The 16,197-nt window shown below is 37.1% G+C and overlaps 1 protein-coding gene across 2 annotated transcripts in view; it reads right to left on the bottom strand.

The window, feature by feature from the left end:
* Window positions 1–16,197, bottom strand: part of Prkn (parkin RBR E3 ubiquitin protein ligase) — a 1,575,591-nt gene that overhangs the window by 1,349,078 nt on the left and 210,316 nt on the right. The window lies entirely within an intron of this gene.

Here is a 16,197-nt window from a genome sequence, read left to right as displayed (position 1 = left end):
GTACAGAAATTGTGTACCTAAATCCATGCAAATTTTCCTATGAAGAATTTTATTGTTATCAAAAAAAATAATAAAAGCAAAAAGAAAAAAAAAGTGTCTACCCTCACAAATTTGCTAAAAGTATCAATTTTACCACAGAAATTTGAACTGTCAATTATAAACCCTCTACTGCCCACTCTGAAACGTGGATGAACTTTCCAAAAGGCAGGCCTCTTCTGCCACTGCCACTGCTAAATCAAAATCTTGGCCCCCTCAAAGGTCCCTATCATCAGGGATTTTTTCATCTTTGTAACTACCTTCACGTTCTCTTCCTGACAACCTATATTCCAGGCAAACAAAAGCCTTTCTAGAATAACACAAAATGTCTGAAATGGATGATTTGCCCAAATCTCTTCCTGTCCCTCTGTCAATAAACATCAATCTCATGCTGATGATTTGTTTTCCCACTCTCCAGCAAAATTTCCACTTCCATGTTACCCGTATTTTTTCTATCGTTCTTGTACTTTACATACATGTAGGATGTGCTTGTGTATAGCTAAAACAATATCCATTAAGTTTCACTGCATGATTCATTTAAGGGGTTGCATTCCTGTATTGGGTATGTCTACATTTGTGCATATTAACTCTCAGCCACCAATGGATAGTTAAGGTATTTTTCATCACTGCTATAAAATAATCTTCATACTTGAATATGCCTTTTCCACAAGAGTACATGGAGGAAGACCAAAATACAGTTTCAAAAGTCAAAGCTAGCAATACACAAAAACCACTTAAAACCCAGAATAGACATGAAAGAAAAATTGCATGTCTTAATTTTTTAAAGTAGCATAAGGTTTGCGGTGTCACGTGATATAGAAATGCACCCAGTAATCAGTATTGTCAAGAAGTGAATCCATAATTTTACATTTCTTACAACTGACAATATTAGATCTCAACAGAATCTAGGAGGAAATGACAAGGTATGGAATGCCAGTCCACTTTAGATCAACTAAACTATGAAGTATACACACAGCTTTCTTTAAGAGGAAAATAATAACAACAACAACGAAAAAAAAATATGACTACACTGAATTTCACCAAGCTATGTCCTCAATGTGAAGGATCTTCCTAATCAGATAAGGCCCTGATTGTTTTAGCCACTTTCCTTTGCTGCAGAAAAGGCATATTAAAAAGAGCTGTTTAATGTAGTATACACATGCCCAGTGACACGGGTGTTATTTACTGATAAAAAGCACAAGACAGTGATTTTTAAAATGGGTTGTCTTGTTAGTCAAACAAGAAAGGCAGGACATCTCACAGTGATAACAGTTGGGCCCCCACACGGCAGCCTGTCAGGTTAGTTATGCTGGGGGTGGGAGAAATTTAAAGACAGATCAGCTTAATTCTGAACAGTAGCGTCAGTAAAATGGAAGCCTAGGGACATATTAACAAAATGGTCAATTACTTAAAAAGTGTGGCTTTGGCCAGAGCTTCAAATATATGGAGCTATTCTATTTGTAAGCAATTTTTATTGTCAAGAAAAATTGACAATACATATACTGGACATTGAAAATAAACATCTGTATCTTTGTTCTGGGAGAAAAATATTTTCCACAGGAAAAGTGGGATTCTTTAACTTGTATCATGACATTGTGGTTAAATTAGTAAATGAAAAAACTTTCAAAAGATAATACATAATTTTCATGCCATGGATGTCAACTTGCCTTCCAATTTCCCTACACTAAGACTGATTTCAGTTTTAAATCCTCTCGCTCATTGCTCTTCTCCCTATTGTACTTATAGCTTTTGTGAAAGAGAAACATGAAGAAAACAGCAGAATCAAGCTGAAGGTGTGCATCTCACAGACATCTATGTGCCAGGGATGCATTCTTTTGTTCTAACTCATTCTCTGGGAACCTTCTGAAGTAATGTTAAAAATCAGACTAACTGAAAAAAAAAAAATCCAGACTGCATGAATCATAGTATAATTGCCTACAAACCAGGATCTTACAATCCTACAACTAAAGAAGAAAATTCCATCAACATCCATGTGGAGAAAACACTGGACTGCTGACACTGAATTGTGTTGTGTTACACAATGTAATGGCCACTAGTAAACTCTAGAATTAAACAGTGAAAGACTATACAAAACACATGCAAATGATGTAATTAAAACTAAAGTATCAGAAATACTGCTATCCTAATTTTCTATTTACCTGAGTAGTTATCTCTGAAAAACAAAGTTTTGGGTCTAATTTTCCAAATTCTAGGGCACTGTCATATGCAATACAACCCCCACAACATACATAAACAGACATATATCTTGAGAAACGGAGACAAAAATATTAAACAATGTAAATCCTTCGTTGATTCAAGATTGTTCATTCACAATTATAAAATAAAAATGAACATAGTATTTTATCTATTTCTAAGTATTAGTGTATACATAAGGAAGTATATGAAAAACTCAAAAAAAATTATAAATCATTAAACTAGCATCTTAGTAATAAGTAACATAATAAAAGGTAGTAATAAAAATCTATTAAATTGAAAGAGTAATAGGTGCCAGGGAGACGGCTCGGTAGAATAAGCGCTTGCCTGGCAAGTGCAAGGACTTGAGTTCAATCCACACTTCCACCCCTCCCTCAAAAAAATAAAAAAATAAAAAAATAAGAAAAAGAAAGAGTAATGACTCTACAAATTCTGCTGTGTCTCTCCAGATGTCTGTCCAATACGTTTTACATTGTATGGGGAAGCAAGCAACTCTAGAACTCCTGAGTTTGTATTTATTTTTCACCATTTTCAATGTCATACTCAAAATAAATCAAACTCCAACATGAAAAGAAAGTGTAGGATCACTCTTAGCAGAGCTTAGAAACAAACATCCAATAGACTCTTCCCAGACACTGCCTCTACTTTCCCCAACTGAGTACTCTCCAGGTCTCCATGTGGACACGGGCTGGGACTCGACAACAAAATTGCAGAAACCATTCCCTTCCTGCAGCGAGACAAACAGCAGATGAGATCAAGCATAAACCTATAAGAGAAAAAAAAGAACAAGCAAAGGATGGGTGGGGTGTGAGGGAAGTACATTCATCTCCCACAGAGTGGTCAGGACAAGACTCCTAAGAAGGTGGCACTTCAGGGGAGGCCTCAGGAGGTAAGATTGTGCCCTGTGGATGCTGGGGAGGAGCAGGAGAGAAGCAAGCAAAAGCTGTGCAGCCCATGGCCTGAGGCCAGACTGCAGAAAGAACTGCAGAGAAGAGAGAAGAGGCAGCTGCAAGGGCTTGCAAAGGCTTTGGATCAGATCTGGCTTCAAGGAATGGAAGGAGCTAGGGATTTTTAAAGTAAGAAAATCAATCACCTAGGATAATGCATAGATGAATATTCTCAGACCTCTGGATCAGAACTTCTAAGATAGCTGATTATAGGCCCAGGTATTTGGATTTTTTAGATCCTATGTAGTTCAGCTGAGAGTAGTCCATAGGCATTTGAGAGAAAGAAGTCTCCTAAAGTCTGAATTATTTGGCATCCAGCTCTTTTTTGAGTATTTGTAGTCTGGGAACTACAGCCCAAAGCATTCTTGCAGTGGTTAGTGGCAAATAACTAGGAGTAAGGCAAACCTTAAATAAACCTGAAATGCAAGAGTTAGAAGCTATGCTGTCCTCCTGTCTAACAGAGAGAGATAAGCCCCAATTTCTGCTGAGAAACATTGGCAATTGGGAGTTGGGTAGTAACTTGTGAATGTCAGGTCTCCAAACTAGACCTCCGCCCTGCTAGGAGAGGAAAAACTCCCCAGCAGATCCTTTATTCACATCTGCAGGTGAAGAGCATTCAACAGAAAGCCAACAGCTTCCCCACACAGTTCAACCAGCTAGCGGCTGTCCTACACAGCTCAAGCTGAAGAGAGCTGTTTCCCTCAAAATCCATGAGAGATGCTGTGCCTGTCTGCACACCCCTGTATCCAGCACCACCCTGTCAATTAGCTAGCCCTAGACTCCCTACTCAGACTCAAAATTCTGCACACACACCCTCAGCAATGCCCCCTCTCCTACTTACATTCCCCTATCAAACGTACTATTCATCCCTTGCTCAGGATCAACAGTCTTTTCACCTGAGGGCCAGCCATATCCAGTCTGCAATAAACCACTGCATGTTGCTTAAATTCAGTTTGCTTTGGTGGCATCAATTGCACCTTGATTTACCCTACTAGTAAACACAGGAATTACATAAGGATTGTTACACCTGTGACTAGCCTGATGTTTGATTTACAGATCGATTCCTTTTCCCTTAGAATTTACTAACAGTGATGGCAGTTGTGTGGTGAGTTTGTTGCAGTGACAGTCAAGTAAAATTTCAGTTGACTGCAGAAATTATGTCATATTAACCCAAACTTTCCCCAATTCTCAGGTTGTAAATTCTCAGCTAAATTAATCCAGACACCAGGCACTATAGGTTATAGGTACAAAGAATTAGTCTAGTAATTCTGAGAGATTTCAATTCCAGCACTCCTTTTGGAAATATTACTTAGTACTTCATCATAGTTTCTCTATTTTATTTTGTAGTCCACTAATATCAGTTGGTACTCTTGATAGTCTCCTATTTAACCTTCAAAATAGCCGCATGAAATAACGAATGTATGGGATACTTGAAACCCAGAGAAGTTACTTACCCTAGGGCCACACAGCTAATAATAAGAACAAATGAAATTCTACTCTGTGTCTGATTAATACAGTACCCATATCATAATCAATATTCTAATAACTAAATCTAAAAACATGCTGGGGCCGGGGAGATGGCTCAGTGGAATAAGCGCTTCCCTGGCAAGAGCGAGGACCTGAGTTCAATCCCTGGTTCCACAAAAAGAAAGAAAGAAAGAAAGAAAGAAAGACAGACAGACAGAAAGACAGACAGACAGACATGCTGGTTGCCAGGTATGGTGGTGCATGCCTGCAATCCTAGCACTCAGGAGGTTGAGGTAGGTCAAGTTCAAGACCAGCCTGGGCTACAAAGTGAGTTCAAGGCCAGCATGAACTACATAGTGAGAACTTGTCTGAAAAAGACAAAAAACAAAATGAAACAATCCTTTTGAGCAGTTTCTTTCCCTTTCATGATATCTAATGTATCTTTTGGATTTTAATTACTTTTTCAACTTCTTACACTAGGGAAACATATGATGTTTACATAGGTGAGTCTGATTAATTTCGCTTATAAGTATGGGCACTAGTGGCATCCATTTACCTATAAAAGTCTCGAGTTTATCTTTCTTTATATCAGAGTGATACCTACTATATAAAAATACCAGGTTTTTTTATCCATTTGGCATTTGATGGGCATTTGGGTTGCTTCCAAGATTTAGCTATGACAAATTGTTCTGCTATAAATATGGGTGCACATATATTGCTGTGAAATGATGTTTTGAATTCTTCTGGACAAATGCCCAGAAGGCGAATAGCTTGGTAAAGGGGAAAGGAGAACAGAGCGAGAAGAAAGGGGAGGGGAAAAAAGAGGGGAAGAACATATATGATAGCTAAGCTAAATTTACTACTGATTTCTACTGGTTTATTGAAAATTAATGCTTAATTGTTTGATCCATTTTCCATACCTGCATCTGGTAATCTGAACAACTACTTGGAAGATAACAATATGCAATAAAACAGCCATTGTTAATTTTCTGTCATTTTGTTTTGAAATTCTGTATCATTTTTATTGCTTTTTTATTCCTTTTAAAATAAAAAAGCTAAAAACTCCTCCCATCAGAATTTCCATGTAGTGTATTATCTCAATTTTCCTCTGTTGGAAAAGTTAATTTTTTCTGTATCCTTTGAAAGGCCAAACCAAGGTCTAGGAAGAAAAGTTTAGCCTGACATTCTAAACAGATAATAGAGTAGAACAACGGTGATGAACCTATAGCACATGCCACAGCCCACTGTAATAATTAGAGCCTGAAAAGGTTCACCATCATGTAGATCATTCCCTAGAAGGACCATACTGAGGACTGAGGCCCACCCTGATGCTTCTGCCCGCTGCAGTCATATCTCAGAAAAGACTTGGTGCCCAGGCCCACCAATATGTCAATAGGTCACATATTTGTTTCCTTCCTTTCTCTCTCTAAGGCTAACATACCTCGGCCTCATCTCCTCGGGAATGTCATTCCTTAGCTCAGTCACAAATCCAGAGAGCCTGACTCTCCAAAGTTCTCATAAATTCCATTTTTCTTAAGTTTGTTCTCTCCCCAGTCAGCTCTACAGCACAAAAACATCTTTCTTGGAACCAGCACTCATTATTCAAAGACAGAATAAAACAAAACAAAACTATGTAATGCTTCTAATTTGTTGGGCTCCATTACAGCTTAAGTAACCACTCTATGATTATTATTCTGCCTGTCCTTCCTATCATCGGCCCCCATGGAACTTGTGCTCAACCTTTAGGCATACAGCTTCTCATATGGTAGATCCTGTTCAGAAGATCAGACACAGTTAGAGTACTACATAATATCCTGTTTACAAAAGTGAAAACTTAACTTAAAATTTTGTTCCCAGTAAGTCCAACTTAAATTAGGCCTACTGATTTAGCTAGTCACAATCAATTCACATTTGATTCTACTTTTTCTCATATTGATTCTCCCTTTCAGATTTGTACAGTCTGAAGAAGAGTGTGATTTCTATGTTTTTGAATAAATTATTATGAAAAAGCTCATAAGAACTTCTGCGCTTCTTTTATACAAAGAAAAAAAAAACTGTGAGGGCCAGCGAGATAGTTCAGTGGAATAAGCTCATGCTTAGGCAAGCGTAGGGCCCAGGGTTCGATCCCTGGCACCACATGCTTCACTGGCCCTGTTCCTGAGCATGCTGAGTAGGCGACTGAGCCCGCGCATGGTGATACATGCCTGTAATCTCAGCTCTGGGGAGGCTGAAAACTGGAGGATCAATACAAGTTCAAGCTGTGGAGTAAGACATTGCAAAAAAAAAAAAAAAAAAAAAGGAAGAAGCAGCAAAAATCACATTAAGAACCTAGGAATGGTAACAGTATAGAATTAAATAGAAAATATAAATTTATTCCAAGTGGACAACATGTTTGTCTAAGAGGACAAACATTTTATGTTAACACAGTGACATAAAAGTTATCTTAACTGTCCTGTATGATGGACAGGAAAAGTTATGCTGCAAATCACACAACTTGAGTGATAATGAATGCAAAATTGTAAGTTTAAAAATGTCAGCAATCTCAGTGTCATTATTTCCCTTGTCTAATAATTAATGATCATGTTTTCCTTTATTGTTTTCTCACTTTCAATATATTCACAATATGTCTTCTGTAATGCTAGCTCAAATTTATTTTACAATCTTGATTATGCAGTACAAAGCTAAAGTTATAGAGAAAAGACATTGTTCTTGATTTCGTGGACTGCTAACACCAAAGTTGATTCCATTTCCTTGAAAAGGCAGCAAATACAGTTATGCAAGATTGGGGAAATAACTGAATACTGGAGCTTGCTTCAAAGAAATCTTAATTGCTTTTACCTTGATCTTTTTAAAAATTTATTTTAAAGAGAATATAATAATTGACAAGACATTAGAAATGGTACACATTTTGAAGACCAAGATGAGGGGCACTCAATCACGGGTTTTGTATTACACTTTGCTGTCCTCAATGTAGTTGCTCAGATCACAGACATCAACATATAGACTTAGTTAAGGTGAAAATTGTAAACATTAACTTCTATTTTCAAAAAAACTGATAAAATTATTAGTACAATCATCTCAGCCATCCTGTATAAATACTTGCATTTTTTCTTGAAAGAAAATGCCAATATACAATTATTTCCACAATCTTGTATAATGTATCTATTAAGCTGAGCAACAGATTTGATGATAAAAATAGATAATATAACAACGGTTGTTAGCTATTCCTATTTCGAAAATCTGTAACACTGTTGTATATTACCCTGTTTTTGTCCTTTTTTCTATTTGTTTTTGCTTCTGCTTTTACTCTTCAAAATTAAATTTTTAAAAAAATGAAATGGTCCAAATAAAATAAAATAAGAAAAGGCAGCAAAAGTTTTAAAATTTTAAGTTGCACAAAAAATGTCACTCGCCAGAAGAGTAGACAATTTGTGAAATTATGATTGGGCATTTTGCTATTTTGATTTTATGTGCACTTAATGTAGGGATCACATTAATCTTTTCATATATAAGGAAAACAATTCAGCTTATAATTATGTTCATGGGTTTCTAGGGTAGAGAATTAAAAAAATATAGAATACATCCATTACTTGAAAGTCATTAATGTCACACAACACTGAAATAATTAACTTTGAATTAATCACATTTTATATCCCTTTGTTCTTTTCAACTTTTTAGACATGTTTGATAACTATAACCTGCCAGATGAAAAATTAATCATAAAAAGGAATCTAAAAATTTTCTCTTCAGAATTGGTAATTGGGCAACAACAGATGTGGGCAATTAGCAAATGAACATGGTGCTTGAAGACTGAGGAATTTAGGATTTATAATAGATGAGTTAGTTCAGCTTTGTTATTAGCAGTTAGACATTTCAGTAGAATTTAAGTCATTATATTGTCCACTCATCAGTACAAATATTTTCTATGATGTATACATAATAGCATTTACTTAGCTAACTAAATTTAAAAAAAAAATTTAACTTAAACAAGTTAAGCCTACACCACAAATAATAACCATGTAAAAGCATATTCAGTTTTGTCCCTATTAAAGCCAAAGAAATTTAGTCACTGAAAATATATGATTGCTTATATTTGATGTCCCATTTCATTGAACAAAGGCAAATATGTATCTAATTAAAATGAAGTTAATTTGTCTGACAAAGAAAACAATCAAGGGGGGGGTGGCAAGCCACTGCGGCACTGACTAGGAAAATATCACTTTTCCCTTCACCCTAACTTTTCCCTCATATGTCCCAGTTTCCATTATTCTTATGTTTCCTCAGAATTTTAACTATTTGAGCTTATGATGAAATTTGCCATTTGTTCCTACCAAATGCCTCTGGTAAGCCATTATTACTTAGTGCTTTGGTCTCTCAAATGTGAAACACATACCAATCAAACATTCTACTGGTAGCATATGCTGAATTTCCTAAGCACTGTAGTTCACTCAGGAGCTTTTTGGTTTAATGAGATTTGCCTTTATACTTCTGGTACACATCATTAGAGAATTTTGTCTCAACTTCAAAGTACTTTAAACAAACCAAACGAACAAAGTAAAAAGTAAACTCCAACAAAACCAGAATAAATCCTCTTTTTGTTTATTATCTCTGTCATATAATCAGATTAGTTGTGATGGCAGCATTTATTGAAGATGCTGAGGGTTTACTAAAGGCTCTCATACCAAATTTTTTAAAAAGAAAAATCACAATATTTTGTAGTCACATAGTTCTTCATATTATTTATTTAACAGACTTCCAGAGCTTTTACCTAATTGCTATTTATAAAGACACTTCGATTGAATTAGGCAGGCCAGATTTCTCTTGCTTAAAGGGGCAGATAAGCAATGCCCAGAGAAATTAAATGGTAGTCCTGAAATCACAGTTAGCTATCTAGAGGGACAAGACAAGATAAAAGCTAGCCCTGACTCCCACACATAGTGCTCTCCTAGGATTCCTCTGTAGTCTTGAAAAGAACCTAAAGGTGACAGGACTGAAATATCACTGACCTCTGTCATATTAGTGGAGGGCAACCTCACAAATTCTCCGATTGGTGTTTTCTTGCAACATTCAGAAAATAAAAATACTTACTGATCTTTATTTTATTCTGACTGAAAACTGTATATCAATATCAAAATACAAAGATCAGTTTTAAAAACAAAATCCCTCTAGTGAAGCATATAATTATATTTTTCTCTAAAAATCACTAACATTTAAATACTATTTTATTTCCTTTGTAAATACTAGTTAGGTGGATTCTAATACAATGTTCAGAGACATATTAATGCAATTTAACTTCCCTTTGGAAGGATAGCTGTCCTTACTTAAACTCAAAATACATTTACATTTGAAAACTATTTGAACTTTAGCTCTAATGATCATATGTTGAACTTCTATTCTTCAAAGTAGGCTCTTTGGAAAGTGATCAAGCCAAAAGGGTCCTGAATGGGATCTATACCATTTTAAAACAAATCCCAGAAAGCTACTTCCCCTTTTCCCACCAGCATCCTCCAACCAGGTGGAAAAAGGACTCACAAGAAGACAGCAGTCTGCAAGACAGAAAGCCCTCATCAAATTCTCAACATACTGGCACCTGATCCCAGACTTCCACATCCAGAATGGTAAAGAATCATTTTCCATCTAGTCTATCTTAATTTCTCCTAGACGCCCAAACTAAAAGAGAGCTTACATTAAGTCTTTTGAGAACTAAAAAAAGTTTGACTGTTTTGCATTTATTGGATAATATACTTCCAGTGAGTTCCCTCCAGACAAACTGGAAGTAACTCATATAAGTTTGTACTTATTTGCTTAACTTTTATTATTAACTACCACAAATAAATAAAACTGAAGTCCTGTCCTTTAGGAAATAATAATTGAAATGGGATGACAGAAGGGCAAAATGAAGGGTAATTTGATGAAGTAATTTATTTAAAAGAGTTTAATATAAAACAAGAAATGCAGAAAATGGGTACACAAATTTATGTTTTGTCATTTGTTTGATACTTCACAGAAACATTATATTTTATTTAAGAATTCCCAATAATATCTTCAGCCTTTAGGTAAAAGGATGTGGTCTTTGGCTGGATAGTCCAGTAAAACATAGAAATTAGAAATAAGCCCAACTATTGTGCATACGCAAGGAAGACACTGGACACTCTTAAGAGTAGTCTTGGCAGGGGGAGGGCTGGAGGTTTGGGAAGGGCAGTGAAGCTACAATAACACCCTCAGCTTTGTTGGTTAAAGACTATTCAGGAAGGAGCTGGGGAGATGGCTCAGTGGAATAAGCGCTTCCCTGGCAAGCGCAAGGACCTGAGTTCAATCCCCGGTTCCGCAAAAAATAAAAAAAATAAAAAATTAAAAAATTAAAAAAAAGACTATTCAGGAAGATGTAAATTCTGAACAGCCTACTCTCTGATCTAGAACCCATTTCAGAAGAGGTGGTTCCGAAATGTATTATATTAATATCTAAGATACTTTAAGTCCTAAACAGACACTGAGTCTCCTTTGGAAAAGCAACAATATCATATCATTTTCAAGTTGGTACAAATATATCTAAGGAAGTAATGGGATCCAGAACTATTCTTAGACTGTAAACACTTTCTTGCATGCCATGTTGGGAAGTGTCAGCAGTCTAGAATGTCACGGGGTGCTGAAGTTGACTTCAGACCTCAGACAGCAGGTAGAAGACTTGTTGCCACAGAGCCCTTGAGTTGGTTGGTGTCTGCTCTTATCTTACCTTTTTTCAATTCACAAATCTCCAGGACTAAAACTGAGAGAATATCATAGATAAAGTATGTTAGCTAATTATCTTAGGTATGTAATTTCAAGACTGTTCTCACTATGTCCCTTACTTCGATAGCAATCTGATACTTATAATAGTCTATGTTTTATATTGTTCAAAGAATCTGTGAAACATGTATTCAGATAAGATACTATTAAGAGTAAAGACTGCCAGGTGAAACAATACAAGTAACAAATTTAATAAACAATATATATTTGTGAATATAAATCACAAAAGTATATACTAATTCTCTCAGACATAAATACCACTGATCGGAACAATGTCTAAACACTACACCTGCTGGGCATGGTGGTGCATACCTGTAATCTCAGCATTTTGGAGGCTGAGGCAGGAGGATCACTGTAAGTTTAAGACCAGCCTGGCCTACAAAGGGAGCTCAAGAACAGCCTGAGCTGCATAGTGAGACCCTATCTCAAAACAAAACAAAACAAAAAAACCCAGTCTATAAAAAGCTAAGTGGGATCTAAGAAATTTTGTTAGAGCATTAAAAATTTATGACAGCTATAAAAAAGTCATAAAAGAATGAGAATATGCAACATTTTTTTCTAAACAAACAACTATTCAGAAATCTTTGTCCTTTAAAAATCACAATTGTCCTTTTGAGTATAAATGTAAAGGCTCATTGAATAGAGACAAGTAACTCTTGGCATTTCCACCTTTTCCTTTTTTCTTTGCCTGTTTATTGAAATACATACATAGATGGCTTATATGTCTAGAGTTAAGACTCCAATAATCACATAGGAAATTATCAGGTTTTTGTTGAGGTCAGGAAGTTCACATAAAAACTATTGGCTAGACATTCATTTATGTGTGAGCTTCCTTTCTCTTTTTATTTGCTATAATCTTTGAATATTTCATTGGTTATGGAGATTAACAAATTAAATTATTCATTTACCATAACAATTATTAGCTCTTAATGTGTGATAACAGAGCTTAAGGGCTAGTAGAAGCAAATATACTAAGTCATAATTTTATATATGAAATTCTATGAAAGAAATAAAAATAATGTTGTATTCAAGAATAATAGGGTGTTCTGCCTAGAAAGAATGGTTAGAAAAGTAAATCAAAGATGAGATTTACATAGCAACTTGAATTTAAGGACCCAGCCAAGAAAAGAAAGCAAAAAACACTCTCAACAAAGGGAATAATATGAACAAAATACCCAACCCCAGTTTGTTGTAAAACCTGAATGCTTAGTGGCTAGACTGCAGTGACCAGAGACAACAGCTGAACAGCTGAGACAGAAAGCCATGCAAGGCCATGGAAGTAATGAGTATGGAAATGAAAAAAACAAATTTCTGATTTAATAGCATAACCTCACCTCCCATATTAATGGGCAGCAAGAAGGAAAGAAAGGAAGGTGCCAGTAAGTGGGTTACTGCAATGACAAGGATGATACAAGATGTGCTCTAAAGGTAAAGCAACACTTTTGTGTACACATAGGATGTGGCATGTGGGAGGAGGCAGAGAAAAAAATCAAATATTTCCATTTCAGCAATTATGTGAAATGGTGAGTCATTTACTGGTGCAGAGATTTGTGAAGCAACAGACTTCCATGGGAAAAAAACAAGAGTTTAGTGTTGTACATATTAAATTTCAGATATTTGAGAAACATGTACATGGAGTTGTCAAGTAAGTAATTTGGATAAATGAGACCAGAGCACTGGGGGGATAGCCAAGCTGGAGATATAAATTCAGGAGTTATTAGCATATAGATGGTTTTTAAAGCCATGGGAAAGAGAAAGTAGAAAGGAAGCCAGTGCCACTTTATGAGGAACTTCAACATTTACAAGTTGGTCATATTAGAGTCAGAAAAAAGGCAGTGAAGCAGAAAGTATTACAGAAGTAAAAGAAAAGGTAATTTTTAGGAGCCAAGAAAGGAAAATGTTTCAACATGGAGGTGATGAAGAACAGTGCCAGATACTAGTGAGAGTATAAATAAGACAAGGATAGGGAAGGATCCCATTGGGTCCAGCAACACCCAAAGATATTGGTGACATTGACTAGGACTTTAACGAACAAGGAGAGAAAGAGAGGCACAAACGAAGTAAGGGGTAAAGAAGTTAATGAGTTCAAGGAAACTCAGGAAGGAGAGGAAAATTAAGTAGGAAGCGTTGGAGGTGACTGAGAGCTGTTTTCAATAAAGCTGGGATCCTGAGCAGTTGAGAAGGTCTTGACACTTTAAAGCAAGAAAGGTGAGGAGGCTCTCAAGTAATGCTGAAAGGAAAGAATGAGTGTTCCCTCTTATCTTCTTAATTTTCAATGATATATAAGGCAAAGCAATTAGGTTACAGAAAACATTTGAGGGGCTAGGGGAATACAAGGCCTGAGAATCAAGGAAAAGCCATAAAATAGAGCTGGCTTTGGAAATCTAGGTATAACAAGAAGTGGTGATATGACCTGATAGTGTCCTCTGTTTATCCTAAAGTAGTTTACTGAAAGAAAAAAAAAAAAGCTAAATCTTTAAGGAAAACATAAAAGTGGGGTCTCCAAAATTACTTAAAATTATGCATTCACTTGGGAAGTACAATAAAAAGGAAGGGAGTAGCTGGTAAAAAAAAAAAAATGAAAAGAAGGAAGAAATTAGGACAATGGAGTGGACTTAGACAGAATAGGAAAAGCACCTGCTGAGGAGTATTGGAAAAAAGCAAGGAAAGAAAACAAATAAGGAACGAATTTCAGTTGGGTCAAAACAGCATTCCTATGAGGATTAATGGACCAAGAGCACTGTAAATTCAAGAGCTATTGTTTGAGATGAAAGTGTTTGGTTTTGTAATTTAAAGATGAATAAAATCTAGCTTGACTCTGTTACCCTGAAAGTATTTGGCTAAAATAGAGTAGAAGAAAAACTCATTAAGATGAGTAGACTAATGAACCAAGACTGGAGTTGCTGAAGGGATTTTCATGTAAATGATGAATTTCTAAGAAATCTGACAGACACTGAAGCAGAAAACATTGAGGAGGGTTTGGGGGATGAAAAAACTTCACTTGGGTTGAGTAAAGAGAAGGACAAGAAGATTCATATGCGACCACATAATATGGGAGACAGCATGTAGCACCAAACGTTAAGAAACTCAAATATTTTAAAAACGGGAGCAATTTGGATAGCATTTGGAAAGCGTATCATGATCTTACTACCTCAACCAGAGGCATGTGTTCTGTAAGGACAGGCATGGAAGAGATGTTCTAAAATAAGAAGGAAAACTTATGAATGCAGTTTTCTGATAATGGAAAAGAATTCCAGAAGTACAACAGATGAGCTATCAGGAGAAATGGTGGAACACAACTAGATAGAGGCCTCTACACAAAGATTCTCAGCTACACCTACCATATATCAAACAAAGAAGTCATTTGCTCATCACCTTTTAAATGAAAGGGCATGTCTTTTTGGTAGGCTTTTCAACCACAAGCAGAGATGAGCCAAGTAGGACAGGTGTCTCATAAAGCAAACACATGATTAATGACTTGCACAAGTCAGTAACAACTATAGACATTCATATAAAGGTCAATTTAAAATGACTTCCAGAGTAATATAAAATAAATATTTTAAATCAGTTCTGATGGTATAGTTTTAAAGTATATCAGAGTTAGGGCACACCTACAATCCCAACAACCGAGGAGGCCTGAGGCAGGAAGATCGCAAAACTGAGCACAGACAGCCTGAGCAACTCAGCAAAATGCCTGCCTCAAAAAGAAACAGCAAAAACAGATAGAGATGTAGCTCAACAGAAAAATTAATTCATTTCTAACCAACATATTAAAATATTCTTTAGACCTCACCCACCCCGCCCGCCAAGTAGGAATTTCTGCCTCTTTCCAGGAACTCCCAGACCCACTACTAGCCCAGGCCCAGTGAGTGTGCAGAACAGCTTCCAGATACCCTGCGCTGGCGGGACCTACTACTCATCCCAGCCCAGGCACAGCGTGGGTGAGACCCTCTTCCACCCCCTTTGGACGCCCCACACCACTCCGCAGCACCTCCCCTACCCTACCCGCAGAGTAGGACTTTCTGCCGCATTCTGGAAACACCCAGACATAATCCAAGCCCAGGTCCGGTGAGTATATGGGAGAGCTAACGGCTACCCTGCGCCGGTGGGACCTACTACTGGTTCCAGCCCAGGCACAGGGTGGGTGAGATCCTCTTCCACACCCTTGGGACACCCCCACCACTCTGCAGCAACTCCACACCCTGCCTGCCAACGAGGAATTTCTGGTGCATTCAGGGAACCCCCAGACCCAGTCCTAGCCCAGGCCCAGTGAGTGTGTAGGAGAGCTGCCTCTTCCCGTTACTCCACCTTATCCCCTCCAAGCTCAGCTCAGGCCTGGCATCCAGGCCTGGGGTGAAAGCCTGCAGCTGCAATCCCTGCAGAGAATGGAGAGGATAAAGCCACCCAGCTAGTCCAGGAGCAGAAAATCTTGCCAGAGGGAGACAACAGGTTCACCCCTAAGGGCAGAAACGGGAAGAAGCTGAGCACAGCAGCCTGACCCAAGCCAGGCATAGCTGGATAAATCCAAACTTTGTAGATCTGCACCTGAACTTCAATATGTGCGAAGGTTATAACTACAACGAAGATCTACAACAAAGATCAGAAGACAGGGCTACGCAAAATACGAGAAGGAACAAAATGCAACCTCAGAACCCAAGCCCACCTATAACAAGTGCAGAGGACACTAACACAGAACAAATTGGGAATCACACAGCTGAAAGCAATGAATCAACGGCTTCTGAAATAA

The sequence above is a fragment of the Octodon degus genome, unplaced genomic scaffold (genome assembly GCF_000260255.1).
Source record: "Octodon degus isolate 3935 unplaced genomic scaffold, OctDeg1.0 scaffold00112, whole genome shotgun sequence".
NCBI lineage: Eukaryota > Metazoa > Chordata > Mammalia > Rodentia > Octodontidae > Octodon > Octodon degus.
This window is presented reverse-complemented; position numbering and strand designations above follow the sequence as displayed.